Source organism: Herpailurus yagouaroundi, unplaced genomic scaffold (assembly GCF_014898765.1).
Source record: "Herpailurus yagouaroundi ecotype Mexico unplaced genomic scaffold, PumYag 141, whole genome shotgun sequence".
NCBI classification, from domain to species: domain Eukaryota; kingdom Metazoa; phylum Chordata; class Mammalia; order Carnivora; family Felidae; genus Herpailurus; species Herpailurus yagouaroundi.
Window position 1 is genome coordinate 24,477,499 of NW_024412396.1, and position 18,601 is coordinate 24,496,099.

Consider the following 18,601-nt stretch of genomic DNA (forward strand, 5'->3'; position numbering starts at 1 on the left):
CTAAATCAATAGGCTATATTTCTAAAAGAAGTCTCAACTTTGTTCCTCTCTACTGCCACTACCCTAGTCCAGGCCACCAACATCTTTGTCCCAGGAATCTCTAAGAATCTCCTTCTTGGTTTCCACTCCTTCCATCTTGCAACTATCCTCTGTATCCCCAGGCTCTATCATCATCATTAGCCAGATTTACAGAATGGGCACAGTGACCAAGACCAAGACACTGGGTAAATGTCCAACAGGAACAAATATTTTGTAGTTAACAAGTTGGTTTGTACATTAACAAATCAGGTCTCCTGTTCAGTCAAGAATGGTTACATAGACTAATGCCAGGCTTCTAGCTCTGAAAGCAAATAGCCCTTACTCTCTGTAGAAAAGAACAAGAACAAGATCTATGTTTCAAGAACTCTTCCCACCCTCACATCTCACCCACCAAAAGTCCCTACCTCCATCCCCACCCAGACCTGCCTTCAGAAACAAATATATTTTATATATGTTATTCTTTAGCATGAAGTTAGAATGATCTTTCTAAAAGTAAAGTCTGATTCTATCAATATCTTCATTAACATATTTCAGTGAGGGCTCCAGTGAAGCCCAAAGTCCTTAAAAGGATTCCCCAAACTCTTCATTATTTGTTCCCTGTAATCTCTTCAGGCTCTGGTCTTGCAACTTCCTCTTGCATAGTGACCAACTTCTGACAATTGGAAGTTGCCAAGGTCTTACCAACTGGCTTTTGAACCAGCACTTTCTTCTGGCTAAGGGGCTAGCTAATCTTCCATTCCTACTCTTGCCAGACACTCCCATTGAGTTCCAATTAATTATTCAACTGTCAACTTAAAATTCCTCGTGCCTACAACTATATATAGTAGGATTTCATGGACTCTTGCATGAATATTTTCTTCAGATAAGCTATGTGATATATTTGTTCTTGTAAGAGAGAAGCTATAGGCCATTTGAAATGATCTATTATCATCATTAACTATATTCATTTGTATCACTCTGCAAGTAAAGAACACACAGATAGTTAACTTCCCAGGGACCAGTTTCTTTATCCAAAAAATGAAAAGAATGGACCAGATAGGTTTTACAAAAGGAATGGATAATTTACATTTCTAAGTTAAAGGACTCTGTACCTTCACTGAGATCATTTTGGGGACCAGAACCTAATAAGCAGTAGAAAGAACTTTCTCTAAGCAGCAAGTAGCATTTTCTTTAATGAAAATTGAAACCGTTTTTGGAAGAGGTCAGAGAACTACAAGATACAGAACAAAAGTGTGCTATTGATGTCTGTTTCATTAAAATATAAGTTAAATATGTGAGGGCCTCTAGAATTAGAGATGTCCTGGCTCTTGCTCAGAGCACACTTTTCAGATTTCAACATAGCATTCCTAAGTGTGTGACTCTTTGTGAGTACACTGATGAAAAAAATAAATTCACTAGGATTCAGCAAATGATACAAATTTATCTGTGCAGGTACTTTTGAGGGGCTGTTTTCACCTATAAACCTAGATTCTTTCAACACACAACAAAAAGGCAGATGGAATAACGTTTGGAAAAACACCAATATTTTTTCTCCTTGCAACCTATTACATCAGCCAGCATTTCCCTGTAGTTGTGATTATTCCATTATGACTTGATTACTAACTATTACTGCCACAGTTGGAAAAGTAAAAGCCCGGCATGGGGCCATCTCCATTAAAGGAATATGAAATCCCATAACCGGCTCTCAGGCTGCACGGCTGCTGTGGGGTTGAACTCAGAAGTACATTAAGTATCTACTTAAGATGCTGTTTGAAGGAGCACCCTAACTTACATCATTATTTCATTTAGTTTGAACTGTACCATGGATTTTTCCATTAAGCAATATTAGACACTTAAACACTATATTGAGGTTAGTCGTGCTCTAAAAAAAGGCCATGTAATTTTTTTTCTACTCTCTTTCCAGAGGTTGAGAATTTTCTATCACGTGTATAGGCAATCCTGATTTTCCCTAATAGAACAGACTAAGTGGTTACATAAACTAGGGAGTACCATCATGTTAAAGAGGCATAACTGAGAAGAGAAGCATTAATATTCATGTTGGTAACATGGGCATACGCCATTTATAAAATCAGAGAGAAAAGAGCCTTCATTGCTATAATTTAACAGGCCCAGGAAATATAAAATTTTAAAAAGTCAAATATATTCAAAGCACATAGATTATTGTTAATGGGGAAAGGGAATTATGATACTATTTTATATCTATTCTTGTTTTATGTGTCACAAATGACAAGATGGCCCAGGATGAGAAGTGAGATATGATGAAGTCCTTTCACCGTGTTTTTAGGACAAAATCTAGTGGTGGAAAAACACCAAACAACTTAAATATTTTACAGGGGGATGCTCACCACTGCGAGAAAACTACAAATTATATATATTTAAAACTACAAATTAGTACATTAGCATATATGTAATTACGCTTGGGAAAGATTGCATATATGTGTCTATGTGAGTTTGTGTAAATATACACCCCAAATAATAGAAATGTCTAGGGAAGATACATATCTTGACTTTATTTTCAAAACCAGGCAGATTTTTTTTTACTCAAAATAGCTTCTGCTACCGTAATTATGTGGAGAAAATCTATATTTAGCCAGATTAAAGGTTTCTTGAGGTAAAGAGGTTACTCCATCTTTACCATCTTCTTTCCTGTGTGGGATTCCTCACTTTGGAAGTGAAGGCATATCTCTGACAGGAGCCAGTGCAAGCGTGGATATCCTCCCTATCAGAGAGAGGAGCTTAAATGGTTCCAGATCTCAATATCCATACCATTAACATTCTCCTTCCCCCAAAGGCTTGGCTCAACTCCCATTCTAATCATCACTCCACTGATAGTAGCAATGTCTTCATCTCTGAATCCCTTTCTTCCTTTTATTTTTATCATTTAAATACACTTAGTAATAACTAACGTAATTCTATCCCCCTTCCCACACTGCCCTCCCCCGACCAATTTTGAAAAGAAAATACCTCCAAAAGCACAGGAAATTGTGTGAGCAAGTCTGTGGGCTCACTATCTAAAAGCTTATGTGATTGAAAAAGAAAATCAGGGAAATATGGATGAAACTGAAAAGTCTAAGATGTGGTTCTAGGCCTTTTTGCAAAGGGTCCCTCTAGGGAAGAGGATGAGAAGTGAGTATAAGTAGAACCTGGAAAAATACACAGAATTTTGAGAAGACCCTATTAAGAGGCATCAAGTAGCAGTACGAATGATCAAGTCAGAATTCCCATCCCAGCCCTGTGACTGGTTACACAACCTCCTGATTTTACATAAATCACATACGCTGAAGAGACTGTTACCTTCTCCCTTTAGAAAGAGCAACACCAATAACATCAGAAGATAATTCTTTAAAACATTAAAATTTCTCTTCACTGTTGCAGCCATTGCTGGACATCAGTGGCCAAAATGAAGTGCAATCCCTTTGTGACTTCCAACTGGAACAAGAATCATAAAAGGCATTCCAATGTACCTTCCCACACTCACAGTAAAGACTATATCTTCTCTTTACAAAGAGCTGAGACGGAAGTACAACATTTGATCCATGCCCACCCAAAAGGATAAGGAAGTACAGGTTGTGTGAGGACTATACCAAGGTCAGCAAATTGGCAAAGTAGCCCACATTTACAGAAAGAAATACATTATCTACACTGAATGAATACAGCAAGAGAAGGCCACTGGTGCAACTGATCCCTGGGCATCCCTCTAGCAAGGTGGTTATCAGTAGGCTAAAACTGGACAAAGACCACTAACATATCCTTGAACATAAAGCCATATCTCATCAGGAAGCAAAGGAAAAGGGCAGATAGAAGGAAGAAACAATTGAGAAGATGCAGGAAGAAAGGAATCTTATAAACGACTTTAAATAAAAACTGTTAAAATGGAAAAAACTTATTAAAATTATAAATAACTTAATTATTAATAAAGTTTTCCTTAGAAATAATTCCCCCCAGCAAATATTCATTCCTTATTTTCCCCTGGGTTTCTAAAATAATTTTCTTTCTCCATTAAGGCTGACCGAGTCTTAGAAAAATTGCTTAATCTAGGACTTCACACTTAGTGAGTCACAGTGTCCTGAATGTTAACTGAAAAATCACTGTTTGTTAGTGTGGATATTTTTGCTATTTTGTGCATCCCCAGACTTTATAGCCTAGAGATTCATGAGTAACAATGCTTTGTTCTTCTAAGTTACATACACAATTGTACGTTTTTCTCTTCATAAATTGAAACACACCCAAACCAAAACTTTGAAAAGTGAAACAAAAACTCCTTGCATTTTTTTCTTCAATAAGTATAAATAAATACAGTGAATGTTAAAGTGAAATTTAAGGAAGTAAAGGAGAAAGAAGGGAGAGAAAACAGTTAAGTGAAAGATGAATCATTACTATTCAATGAACCCTAACTACAAGCTATACACTGTGCTAAGTGCTTTCCATGGACTGTATGCATACCTCATAAGGAAGGCAACACAATTTAAATTACTTAGACATGAAAACTGAGATGAAAACTAAAGGTCTTGTGGAAGACCTTCCATTGTGGGTGAATGGCAGACCTACCCAGATACCCAAGCATGTGATCCAGAAGAGGAAAGAGACAGAGGTTGGGAGGGAGATGAAGATCAGAAGTGGATGACACTGTTCACTCCTTTCCCCCACTCCTGAAGTCTTATCTGGGTTATAAGCAAGCCCCATGCCAGCTGTTTCTTGACTTCTCTGTTCTCCAATTAGGCCTTTTAGTGAAGGAGAGCAAAAGGAATAGCAATGATTTAATAGAAATAACCTTGAATTTTCTTCATTTTCAAGTAAAACATTTGCAAAGATTGGCACTTTGAATATTACTAGTAACATTACATGCAACCCATTTCATAGCTATTTCCATCACCCCAGTGTGTTATCATAGAGTTAGCCTAATAATGCCTTTCTGTTAAAATGTCTATATAAAACAATATGCATATGAGGTGGTTTCCAATGTTTGCTAATCGGTTAGCAAAATGCCATTAACTTCACTTGGTTCAAGGTAATTGGTTACTATAAAAACCATAATTCCCAGCTGCAGGGAGATGCATAGACCTACTTTCTACCTAACTAAAGCAGAAATTTTTACTCTAAGGAAACTTAAGCAATCTTTAGAGGCACCCTAGGGGACAACTGTGGCTAGAGGTTGGGTCTCTTGACCCTCTTTTTCAATCTCTAATTAGCAGAGTGACTCTGTTCTTACATGATTTATATACTGGATTTTGAATAAGATTTTGGCCAAGAAACAGTTCAGTTCAAAAAATCTTGAAAATAACCGAAGGTAAGGGACTTACATTTTCTTCAAACATAATTTTGAATATAAAACCAATTAATAATTGTTACTTAAAGCTGTCGTCAAATCCTGCATCAAATTATATTCCGGTGTTATTAATGAAACTAGAATAACAATGAAGTCTCTTAGTAAAACCATATAATAATACTTGAGTAGCAGGGTTTTAGTGGTTCCATCCACCTCTTTCTCTGAAGTACACCGAGGCAAGGAAAAGTCAGAGCAAATTAACAGTGTTTGAAAAGCTTAATGGTGCTTTAACAAAAGATACAATAATCAAGGTTTTTAAATTTATAAGGTATATGTTATGAGAAGAAAGTAAAATGATTCAGATCTGATCTGTCCTTCATAAAATCATGTTAATGGCCCTGTACACGCTGTGCTTTTTGTATGCAAATATTGATTATATGCTCTTGTATTTTGTCTTTATCATCTACAATTTTAAGGCAAAACATTCCCCCATAAAAAAAATAAAAAGAAAGAAAAAATGCACATAGCATTTTCTAACATTTTGGGAGGGATTTTTCTTGTCTCTAACCATTTTAAAATTGGTGTCAATATTATAAAATTTTGAAATAGCCTCAAAAGGCTGTATGAATGTAAGGAATAATATAGTTAAGGGATGCCTGGGTGGTTCAGGTGGTTAAGCGTCCTACTTCAACTCCGGTCATGATCTCAAGTTCAAGCCCTGTGTTAGGCTCTGTGCTGACAGGTCAGACCCTGGAGACTGCCTCAAATTCTGTGTCTCCCTCTCTCTTTGCCCCTCCCCCACTCACACTGTCTCTGAAAAATGAGTAAGGCTTAAAATTTTTTTGAAAAAAAGGAATAATATAGTTAAGTTCAGCTGCTTGTTTCCTATACAAAAGAAACTACCCTAGACTCTGCAACATAATGATAGGAAGAAGATGAGGAAGAGGAGGAGGAGAAGGAGAAGGAGAAGGAAGAGAGGCAGGAGGGAGAGGAAGAAGTAGAGGAGGAGGAAGTAAAGGAGGAGGAGGAGGAGGAGGAGGAGGAGGAGGAGGAGGAGGAGGAAGAGGAGGAAGAGATGGAGAAGAATTCATTTCTGAGGAACTTTTAGTTTAGTGATAGAGCCAGCTATATGAAGAATTTTCATGCAATATGGCTGTGAACATAGTATATCCACCAGCAACCCAAAAAAGGGCACTGAGCTCAAACTGAGGTTTCAGGAAATCGTTTTCTTTTTCTTTTTTTAAAAGGTTTTATTTTTTCTTCAAATTTTTGTTTCAATTCTAGTTAACAGTGCAATATTGGTTTCAAGAGTAGAATTCAGTGGTTCATCGCTTACATACAATACCCAGAGCTTATCACAAGTGCCCTCCTTAAAGCCCATCCCCCACCACCTCCCTCCATAAACCCTCAGTTTGTTCTCTATAGTTAAGAGTCTCTTATGGTTTATTTCCCATACATTCCCCTCCCATATGTTCTGTTTTGTTTCTTAAATTCCATGCATGAGTGAAACCATTTGATATTTGTCTTGCTCTAACTTATTTCACTTAGCATAATACACTCTAGCTCTATCCACATCATTGAAAATGGCAAGAATGCATTCTTTTTGATGGGTGAATAATGTTCCATTCTGTATATATACCACCTCCTCTTCATTCATTCAGTCAATGGATGTCTGGGCTTTTTCTGTACTTTGGCTATTGCTGGTATTATGGCTATAAACATCAGTGTGCATATACCCCTTCAATTTTGCATTTTTGTATACTTTGGGTAAATACCTAGCAATGCATTTGCTGGATTATAGGGTAGCTCTATTTTTTTAAAATATTTTATTTTTAAGTAATCTCTACACCCAATGTGGGGCTCAAAGACAGAACTCTGAGATCCAGAGTCCCATGCTCCATTGACTAAGCCAACCAGGAGCCCCTCAGGAAATTTTTTTCTATAAGATAACCTTTAGGTTCAGGGCTTTTAAAAACAGCTTTATTAAGATAATTATTGAGGTATAATTAACATACTATACAATCCACTCATTTAAAAGTAACAATTTCATGTTTGGCCATGCAACCACCACCAAATTCAAATTTTACAACATTTTTTTGTCCCTGTAAAAGAAATCCAATAGCCATTAGCTGTCACTCATCATCTTCCCCCCACACCTTCCACTTCCACCCCACCATCCCTAAGCACCTCACTAATCTGCTATGCCATAAAAATGGGAAGTATGTATGCCATATAAATGGAAGTATACACTACATGGTCTTTTGTGACTGAGTTCTTATCATAGTGTTTTTAAGGTTTACCCTGTTGTAGCATGTAGTATTTTATTACTCTTTTATTGCTGAATAACTTTCCATCATATGGATACACCATATTTTATGTAACCATGCATCAATTAATGGAATTTGCGTTATTTCCACTTTGGAGATATTACAAGTAATGCTTTATTAAGAACAGCTGTGTGTACAAGTTTGTATGAACGTCTTATTTCTTAAGAATATACCTGAGTGAAATTGCTGGGTTAAATGGTAACTCCACATTTCACTTTTTGAGAAATTGCCAAATTGTTTTCCAAAGTGGCTGCACCATCTTACATTCCCACTGGCAATGGAAGAGGGTTCCAATTTCTCCACATCCTCACCAATACTTGTTAACATCCTTCCTTTTGTTTATGGCTTAGGGCTTGAGAAGTGGTATATTGCTGTAGTTTTGATCTAAAATTCCCTATTGACTAAATGTGTTGAATATCTATTTCATGTGCTTATTGGCCATACATATATCTTCTCTGAGGAAATGTCTATTCAGATCCTTTGCCCATTTGTTAATTGTTTTTGCCTTTTTATTATTGAGTTGGAAGAGTTACATATATACACTGTATACAAGTTCCTTATCAGATAAATGATTTGTAAATATTTTCTCCCACTCTGTGGGTTGTCATTTAACTTTCTTGAGCTTATTTGCAGCACAAATGTTTCTACTTTTCAGGTAGTTCCATTTATCTATTTTGTTGCTGTTGTTATTCTTGCCTGTGTTCTTGGGTGTCATATCCAAGAAAATATCTGAGCTTAGGCCTTGAATAATGAGTACAACAGAACCAAATCAAGAATAGTAGAAGCTCAATCCAGGCGGAGGTACAGAAGAAGCAATGGCATGGAAGCATGATCCACTGTGATATTCTCTTCTGTTTGTTTGGAACAGGGGAGATTCCCACAGAGCCATACCTAGCAACTTGGCACACCATCATACCAGTCTTAGGATGCACAATGTAGTTCTTAGAAGAGCATTATTGACATTATCCTATTGCTGGCTGCAGGTTAAGGTCAATTAAAGGATTATATGTGTTAAAAGAATGTTTCCATAATGTAACATTTTAAAAATATCTACATTCCCTCAAATAATTTTTAAAAACATGTCCTCTAATTTGGAGGTCCTGAGGCAAAGTCCAGTTTACATATCCTTGTTTTCATTCTGGATTCTACACTCTAAGAGGCTGCCAAGTTTAACTTAAAAGCTTTTTAAAAATATTATCATTATATGAAACAATGGTAGGTAAGCAATCTGCTCTTCCTCTGAACCCACTAGCAATTTATTTGCACTCCTCTTATAGCTTTGATCACACCCCTCCTTATCTGAACCTATCATTAGAGTGTAAGCTCTTTGATATTCTCTAGTATGTCTATTTTCCATTCATTCCTCTAACAAATATTTATCAGGTCTAGGTCACTGTGTGTGGGGTACAAGGTCAGACCTAAAACCACAAGGGCGAGGAAAGCAGAGTTATAACTTACACTGCAGGGCTCCTCTTTAGGGTCAGGGAGAAGCCACCCTCTAAAAGGCCTTTGCCTGACATCACAGGCTGGTGTTGCTTCCTCCTCTGCCCCACCCTGCTGCCCCATTCCTTTCTTTACCAGTCTCTCCTATGAGTGTTTCCTGAACAAATCATTTACACACCAATTCTCACCTCAGGAATTGCTTTTGGGGAACTTGATCTCAGACCCTATGATAGAAGAAACACAATGACAATGATATGCAGTGAGGATACACAATGAACCAGATGGATTTACATTTTTCTAGCTAAGAAGCTAGATTTAGATAACTATTTATCTAAACCATCTTTCTCACCTTGCTTTGACCAGCACAACACTAATAAATGCTCCATAAATATGTGTGGGGTGAACAACTATGAACCATTAAATTAACCAACAAATATAAAACACTTATACCCAATGACTAATTCCCATGCCTTTGATTGGGCAATATTGACTAGAGAGGGATTTCAAAGAACTCTATTTAACGGCAGAGAACCAGGTTAATATTAAATAGTGGAAATTAAATGTATCAATTATGGTAAAGTATATAGATCACTTGGACCTAATTGGCCAGAACTATGAAATGTACCTCCAACAGAAATGAGAGGAGCAAGAAACACAGTGGGAACTGGACTAAGATGAATTCAAAGCTCAAGAAGGCTAAATTGTTCATGCATCATTCTTGAATATTTTGGTATCAAGAATTAGATAGGCCTGAGCATGCTGACTGTCCTATTACCCCAGTTTTCCTGGAAATGCTGATAACTATGAACCTCGACCTAGTCACATAATTTCTCTATGTTCAGCTGCTGTGTGATAAAGTAAGGAGTTTCCCAGGACTGGCCCAGAGATGAAGTGAAGAGCAAGAAAAAGAGGTAGGAAGATGCAGGCAGCAGCTAGCAAAGGGGGAAAGCAGAGATAGAGAAGGAAAACAAAGCTATAGAAAGGGGTTAAAGGATGGAGAAGGGAAAGAAGACCATCTCAGGTTTAAAATCTACATAGCAAGAAGGATGAACATGGAAAACTAGAAAATTAGCTGCAACAACAGGGAGTGAATTTAATATGTAAAATAATACTATATTTGGATAAGGCCAGAACTGATACAGTAAGCCTGGTAGTGGTGTTAGAAAACACTGCCCCCTAGAAACAAGTTTCCCTCACAAATTGACAAAAACTGTGCGAGTCTCAGACTTGCCAAGCATTCCAGATTCCCAGTGAAATCTCAAACTGGGCCCCAAACTTTGGTCCCATCACCTAAAGTCCTGCACTCTAAGTAGTGACCTTACTGATGGAGGCCATAATAGAATAAGATTTTTTTTCTAATCCCCACCAACCCTTTGGGAATACTATCTGCTTTTCAAGTTATAATATAGCTATTACAAGCACACAATTCAAAAGAAACAAGAAATATATACAGTTAAAAATAAATAATCTTCCCCACCTCCTCTGTCTCCCAGCTCTCTGCTTAAGGCAGCATGCATTATTTTAGTTGTTGTATGTTCTTTCAGGGCTATTTCATGAAATTTTCAAACAAATGCTTTTGCTCTTTTTCCACTCATATGATCCTCCTCCTCCCCAACAACCCACTGAACAATATATCTTGGAGAAGTTTGAAATCAAAACATATATAAGGACCTTATTCTTTTTAGTAACTGCATGGTATTCCACTGTATACTTGTTTTTTGTTATGGATTTATTTATCTAGTTCTCTATTATTACACACTTAAATTTCCATGTTTTTGCTACTACGAAAATGTTGCAATGTAAATCTTTGAAGACATATATATATATATATATATATATATATATATATGTAATATGTAATATTAGAAACACATATGAGTTTGTAGGATAAATACATTAAAATGACATAGCTGTCAATATCCAAGTGCATCATTTTTACTTTTTACTTTTTTTTGCTTTTTATTTTTTAAATGTTTATTTTTGAGACAGAGCATGAGTGGGAGAGGTGCAGAGAGAGAGGGGGACAGAGGATCCAAAGTGGGCTCCGTGCTGACCGCAGGCAGCCCAATGTGTAGCTCGAACCTAGGAATCATGAGATCATGACCTGAGCCAAAGTTGGACACTCAACTGACTGAGCCACCCAGGCATCCTTATGTGCATTATTTTTACTTACAATTCCAAACTGACCATAAATTTAACAATTTATGTTCCCACCAGCCATATAGCAGACTGTTCATTCCCTCACATATTGAATAGTGTAATATTAACTGCATTTTACCTTTGTCAATTTAACAGATTTTTTTTTAAAGTCTCTAGTTTCAATTTTCATCAACCTTATACTGTAAGTGACAGACTAAGCTAATTTTGGTCTGTTTAAGAGACATTTGTGTTTCTTTTTCTGCCTGCTCACATTCTTTGACCATGGTTCTCTTCAGTTGTAGTACTATTTCTTACATATGCTATGCTTTCTTTTGTTGAAAACGTTAATTTGTTTGGATATAAATTGTAAATACTGTAATATTCTTCTCCACTTTGACATTTGCCTTAAGTTTAATTTAGAATTTTCCCCAAAACTTATTTTTTATTACTGTTACCATCATCATCTTCATTATTTAGTGTACTCAAACATACTACTAGTCTTTTATTTATGGCTTCAGGGTTTAATATTATCAATATTTAATCTATTCTGAGATAAAAGTAACTCATGGTTTCCTCTAATATTTTTGTTTCTTTTTTCACATTTAACTTTTACATACCTCCAAAATACTCACACAGACACAGACACACAAACACACACACACATACTCTTTTTTTAAAAAAAATTGAGATGAAATAGTTTATCTTGCACCCCAGATATGGCTTTACCCTAAAGCTCTTCCTGCTATTTAATGTTTAGTAATAAAAAGGACTAGAGAATAATTATTTCCAAATTAAAAAAAAAAATTTAACGTTTATTTATTTTTGAAACAGAGAGAGACAGAGCATGAACAGGGGAGGGTCAGAGAGAGGGAGACACAAAATCTGAAACAGGCTTCAGGCTCCGAGCTGTCAGCACAGAGCCGACGCGGGGTTCGAACTCACAGACTGCTACATCATGACCTGAGCCGAAGTCAGCCGCCCAACCGACTGAGCCACCCAGGCGCCCCAAATTATTTCCAAATTTAAAGTCCTAATTTCTTTTTTATCTAAATTTTTTTTCAACGTTATTTATTTATTTTTGGGACAGAGAGAGACAGAGCATGAACGGGGGAGGGGCAGAGAGAGAGGGAGACACAGAATCGGAAACAGGCTCCAGGCTCCGAGCCATCAGCCCAGAGCCTGACGCGGGGCTCGAACCCACGGACCGCGAGATCGTGACCTGGCTGAAGTCGGACGCTTAACCGACAGCGCCACCCAGGCGCCCCCTTAATTTCTTTTTTAAAGATATTTTCATCCACTTAGTTACCAAAACAAAAAAAAAATAATTTTTGTATCTAAGTTATTAAATATTGTATAATTCATTTTATGATAGATATAACAGGAAGTTAGAACGTTTAAGGTTAAAATTTTTACAGGTGTTTTACTGAGATTATAAATAACATTTTCTAAACAGGATATAAAAAAAGATACCTGCACTTCCATGTTTATTGAAACATTACTCACAAAAGACAAGATATTGAAGCAACCTAAGTGTTTATTATACACTAGATAGATAGATGATAGATAGATGATAGATGTTATTCAGCCATCAGAAAGAAAGAAATCCTCTCATTTGCTACATCACAGATGAATGCTGAAGGCATTAATAAGCTAAGCGAGACAGACTAGATAGAGAAAGACAAATACTATATGATATCACTAACACATGGAATCTAACACAAAAAACAAAAAAACAAATTCATGGAAACAGAGAACAACAGTTACCAGAGACTGTGGGTAGAGTAACTGGGGAGATGATGGTAAAGGGTACACACCTGCAACTAGAAAAAAAGTAAGTTCTGGAAATCTAATATACAGCATAGTGATTATAGTCAAAATACTGTATTACATATTTAAAGTTGCTAAGAAACTACATCTGCAGTATTTTTATCACACACACACACACACACACACACACACACACACACACAAATGATAACTATGTGATACGACAGAGGTGTTGGCTAACACTGTGGATGAAATCATATTGCAATATATACATGTGTCAAATCAACACACTGCGCTCTTAGATATTTAGCATTATCTGCTTTAAAATGTCTTCCAGGCTAAAACTTTGACTGCCAAACTCTGAATTAGAGGACTCTGCGGGCTCAGTCTCTGCTCATGTGTGTGCTACAGCCAAACCAATATTATTTTTGATACTTATAATATCCTGGAAAATTTTAAGCCTCCACAAAAGTAAAGAGACTGGCTTAATTGTATATACCCATTACACAGCTACAACAAACAGTAGTTTGTCACTCAGTTTTTCCTATCTTTCCATTTATTTAAAAAAATCACTTATTTCTATTTTCTTAAAGTATCTGAGCAAATTCCAGACCATTGTATCATAACTTTTGTAAAAACTTCATATAATCTCCATCAGATAGCACATAAAAAACATAGCATATTGTCATTTCTTACACTTTGTAATATTAGCAAAAATTCCTTAATAGGATATAAAACAACCATATTGTATCCAATATTCTTTGTCTCAAAACATCATATTAAAAATACATTTTTTCAGACAGAGTCTAGAAAAAGTCTACCCATTGCATAAGAATGATACGATCCCTTGAGGAGCCTGGGTGGCTCAGTATGTTAAGCATCTGACTCTTGATTTTGGCTCAGGTCATGATCTCAGGTTTCGTGGGATTCCCAATCTCTCCACACACACCCCTGACCCCTACCTCACTCACATGCACATGCAGGCTCTCTGTCACAAATATAAATAAATAAACTTAAAAAAAAAGAATGGTACGACCCTTAGTTATCTCAATCTGTAACATTTCCCCCTCTCCCTCCACCTCATATTGTCTACTAGGTGATTTGTCCTGTACATTTTCCTACATTCTGTATTTAGGTAATTGCACCCTGGTGCCATTTAGCATTGTTCTCTAACCCTGTATTTTCTGGAAACTGCTATTTAGTTCTAGAAGCTTCCTTCTTGTTAAGTTCATGTTTTTAATTTTCATTTTTTAAATTAATTTATTATTTATTTTGAGAGTGGGGAGGGGCAGAGAGAGAGAGAGAGAGAGAGAGAGAGAGAGAGGGAGGGAGGGAGGAAAGACAGAATTCCAAGCAGGCTCCACACTGCCAGTGCAGAGCCTGGCACAGGGTTTCAACTCACAAACCATGAGATCATGACCTGAGTGGAAGTTGGATGCTTAACCAATTGAGCCACCCAGGTGCCCTTATAAGTTCATTTTTAAATTTATTTGGAAAAGAGCAAGAATAATTCATGGATGGATGGCACTGTGTACTTCCTAGTACTTCTCAGCAAGAGGAGTATAATATCTGGTTGTCCTATTTTTAGTTAGATTAAGAATGATCAGAGGGTCCAGGTGTTGTCATACTGAGCCATCCACTTTAAATTTCCTCAACATATTACACCTAATGATTTTAGCAGTCATAAATGATCCTTACCTATATCCATTATTTTTGAAGGGGATACAAAATGGTAATTTTTGAACCCTATAATTTTTACAGAGTGTATTAGCTGAAATTCATCTCTAAAAAGACATTTTCTTCAACAAGTATTTTCTTAATTTCAAATACAGTTTGTATATAAAAGAAAAATGCTCAAACATTATCAATTTTCAGAAAAATGCACGTGTGTTTTATCAAATTCTAAATGTGGCCATTATGTTTTTGTTAGTTTAGTTGTTTCATTTTGTGCTTGTGTTGTTTTAGTGTGTTGGTATCATTATACAATCAAAGATTTTTATTTCTTTGACATGAATACAGTCATTCTAAAATTCACATTATTTCTTATTTGGCTGGTAGAAGCCTCTTCCAGTTGGCTTCTGGGTTCCTTGGAAATAAACCTCAGTCATCTTTGATTGTTTCCTTGTTTTATGGCTAGAATAAAAATCTAAGGCTCACCTTATATATTTCCTGCCCCAGGACAGGAATCAACCATTTTTCCAAGGAGACCTGGTTCCATTTACTGTAAAATTGTAGTTAGAGATCAAAATCCAGGTACTATGGGCATCTTTACTACATTATTTCTAGAACTTTTCAGTAGATTTAACTAGGACATCATATTTAAGAAAGTGAAAAATAAATTATGAGTTCATATTGATATTGTCAACTAAAATTAAAATCACAAAACTTTCATTTAAATTGTCTGAGAGTGTCAGCCTGCTGTATTACTTTCCTATTGTTGCTATGACAAAATGGCATAAACTTGGAGGCTAAAAAGCATACAAATTTATTATCTTACAGTTCTGGAGGGGGGAAAAATGAGATCTCAAAGCTGAATTCTTTTGAAGTTTACAGAGGAGAATTTGGTGTTTTGTTTGTCTGTTTGTTGCTTTTCCCAGCATCCTGCAACTGCCTACATCATTTAGATTATGGCTACCTTCCTCCATCTTCAAAGTCAATTGCATACATTTTCTGACCTCCTGCTTTCTTCTTTTAAGGACTCTTGTGATTACATAGAGCCCATCCAGATAATCCAGGGTAATTTCCCATCCCAAGACCCTTAACTTAATCACATCTGCAAAGTTCCCTTTGCCATATGAAGTAACATTCACAGGTTCCAGAAATTAGAACTTGGATGTCCCTAGGGGCTATTATTCAGCATACCATGCTTATTATATATATTATATTATATTATATTATATTATATTATATTATATTATATTATATTATATTTATTATATTATAATTTATTATACAATATGTTACCATATATATATATATATAAAATACATTATAATAGCTTCAAAGCAAAACAACAAAAATAACAACAATATTATAATTAAAGAGAAAAACTACTAAATTCAGTTTAGTCTGTTTTGCACTTCTCCCTCATTGCCTCCATTTAGGATATATCCCTCTAGGATATAACCAAAAGACCATGTTTTAAAATAACTTGAGATGATCTTTGTGTTCTGATTCTATCAGCTTGATACTGACTTTGGTTAATTTGTTTCCATTTGTGTTCAAATTTTAGGAATTTAAAAATGATTTATTTTGTTTGGAGTTACATAAATATACATGGTTTTAATATCAAAATGTAACTTAACTCAAAAAATATACATACAATAACTCATTGTGGTTTCAATTTGCGTGTGTCTGATGATGAGTGATGTTGGGCTTCTTTTCATGTGTTTGTGACCATCTGTAAACCTTCTTTGGAAAAAAATGTCAACTCACATCTTCTGCTCATTTTTATTTTTTTTAAGTGTTTATTTATTTTAAGAGAGAGAGAGAGAGCATGAGTGCACCAGCAGGGAAGAAACAGACAGAATCCCAAGCAGGCTCCGTGCTGTCAGCACGAAGCCCCACTAGGGGCTGGATCTCATAAACTGTGAGATCATGACCTGAGCTGAAATCAGGTGTCAGACCATTAACTGACTAAGCCACCCAGGTGCCCCTGGCCATTTTTAATTGGATTATTGTTTTTTGGGGGTTCAGTTGTATAAATTCTTTATATATTTTAGATATTAACCCCTTATCTGATACATCATTTGCAAATTAATCTTCTCCCATTCAGTGGTTTATCTTTGTTTTGTTAATGGTTTCCTTCACTGTTAATATCACTAATCATCAGGGAAATGCAAATCAAAACCACAATGAGGCATCACCTCACACCTGTCAGAATGGCTAAAATAAAAATAAAAAAAAAAAAAGTATTTTTACAAGTGTTGGCAAGGAAAGGGAGAAAAAGGAACCCTCGTGCACTGTTGGTTGAAATGCAAGCTGGTGCAGCCACTGTGGAAAACAGAATGGCGATTCCTCAAAAAATTAAAAACAGAATTATCATATGATCCAGTAATGCCACTACTAGGTATCTACCCAAAGAAAATTAAAACATTAATTTGAAATGAAATGAAATTAAAATACTAATTGCAGCATTATTTACAACAGCCAAGACATGGAAGCAACCCAAGTGCCCTTCTGTAGATGAATGGATAAAGAAGATGAAGATGTGGTGTATATGTGTGTGTGTGTGCATGTGCATGTGTGTGTGTGTGTGTGTGCGTGTCTGTGTGTGTGTGTGTGTAGAGATATATACACAACAGACTATTACTCAGCCATAGAAAAGAATGAGATCTTGCCACTTGCAACAATATGGATGGATCTACAGGGTAGTGTTTAAGGTGAAATAAGTCAGAGAAAGACAAATACCATATGATTTCATGCATATGTGTAATTTAAGAAACAAAACAAATGAACAAAGAAAACAAAAAGAGATAAACCAGAAAACCTACTCTTAATTATAGAGAACAAACTAGTGGTTACCAGAGGGGAGGTGGGGGCAGGTGGGTGAAATAGGTGAAGGGGATTAAGAATACACTTATGGTGATGAACACTAATGTACAGAACTGTTAAATCATTATATTGTACACCTAAAATTAATACAGCACTCTATGTTAATCATATAACCATAATTAATTTATTTAAATATAAAATAAATAATTTATAATTTTATAAAATTATAACAATTTAATTAAAAATAAAATAAAATAAAACTAAATTATATTAAGACACATTTAAAGATATCTGGCTTAATCTCTGTCCCTTCATTCTTGTTCCCTTATATTTCTTAAAAGTAACAATCTTCTTTAGTTTTTTTCTATTACTTATTTCTAAAAATATCAAAAAGCTTGTATAAACATAAATGCAGATAGATGGCTGATAAACAGATGTATCTCGACCACAGAGATCATTCTATTGTAATATAAGGATATCTTCCTCATTTCTTTCCATGCATTCCACTGAATGCATGTATCCTATTTTATCCAATAGTGTGAACTTTGAGGTAAAGATTCAATGTATTTTCTTTCAGAAAGATAGCATTTTGTGCCAAAACTACTTATTAAGTAATGTATCTTTTCTCTAACGATTTTAAACAGTACCTTTATTTTGCACTGTTTGTTAGTATATATGGTTCTTTCCCAGAGCTTCATTATCTCCTTATGGGCCTATCTAGTCATGCAACAATACCAGGTTATTTAAATTATTATCTTCTACATGGTATTTATATGGTATTTAATCATAATTATCTAGATGGTTTTAAAATTTGGTAGCGTAAATCCTCCCAAGTTAACTTTCTTTTTAAAAAAATGTTTAGTTATTTTTGCTTTCTTATTTATTTCCACATAAATTTTAAAATAAGCCTAATTAAAAAATGTTATTGATATTTTTATTTAGATCATAATAAATGTATAAGAGGATAGGTTCTTGAGGCAGCATCATTGGGGGCCATGAGAAAAAAAATATGTCTGTGATTCAGCTGGAAAAGTGGGCACAGCTATCAAAGATAGTAGCAATTTTAGGTAGCAATATGCACTCTGTATAGTATTAGTAATACTGGGAGTAATGCCATTAGCATCTA

General features: G+C 35.6%; 1 protein-coding gene and 1 pseudogene across 2 annotated transcripts in view; one reads left to right on the forward strand and one right to left on the reverse strand.

The window, feature by feature from the left end:
* The window catches only part of MDGA2 (MAM domain containing glycosylphosphatidylinositol anchor 2), an 860,340-nt gene that overhangs the window by 455,858 nt on the left and 385,881 nt on the right, over positions 1–18,601 (reverse strand). The gene's annotated exons all lie outside the window — the stretch shown is intronic.
* On the forward strand, positions 3,440–3,914 carry LOC121031718 (60S ribosomal protein L26-like; annotated as a pseudogene).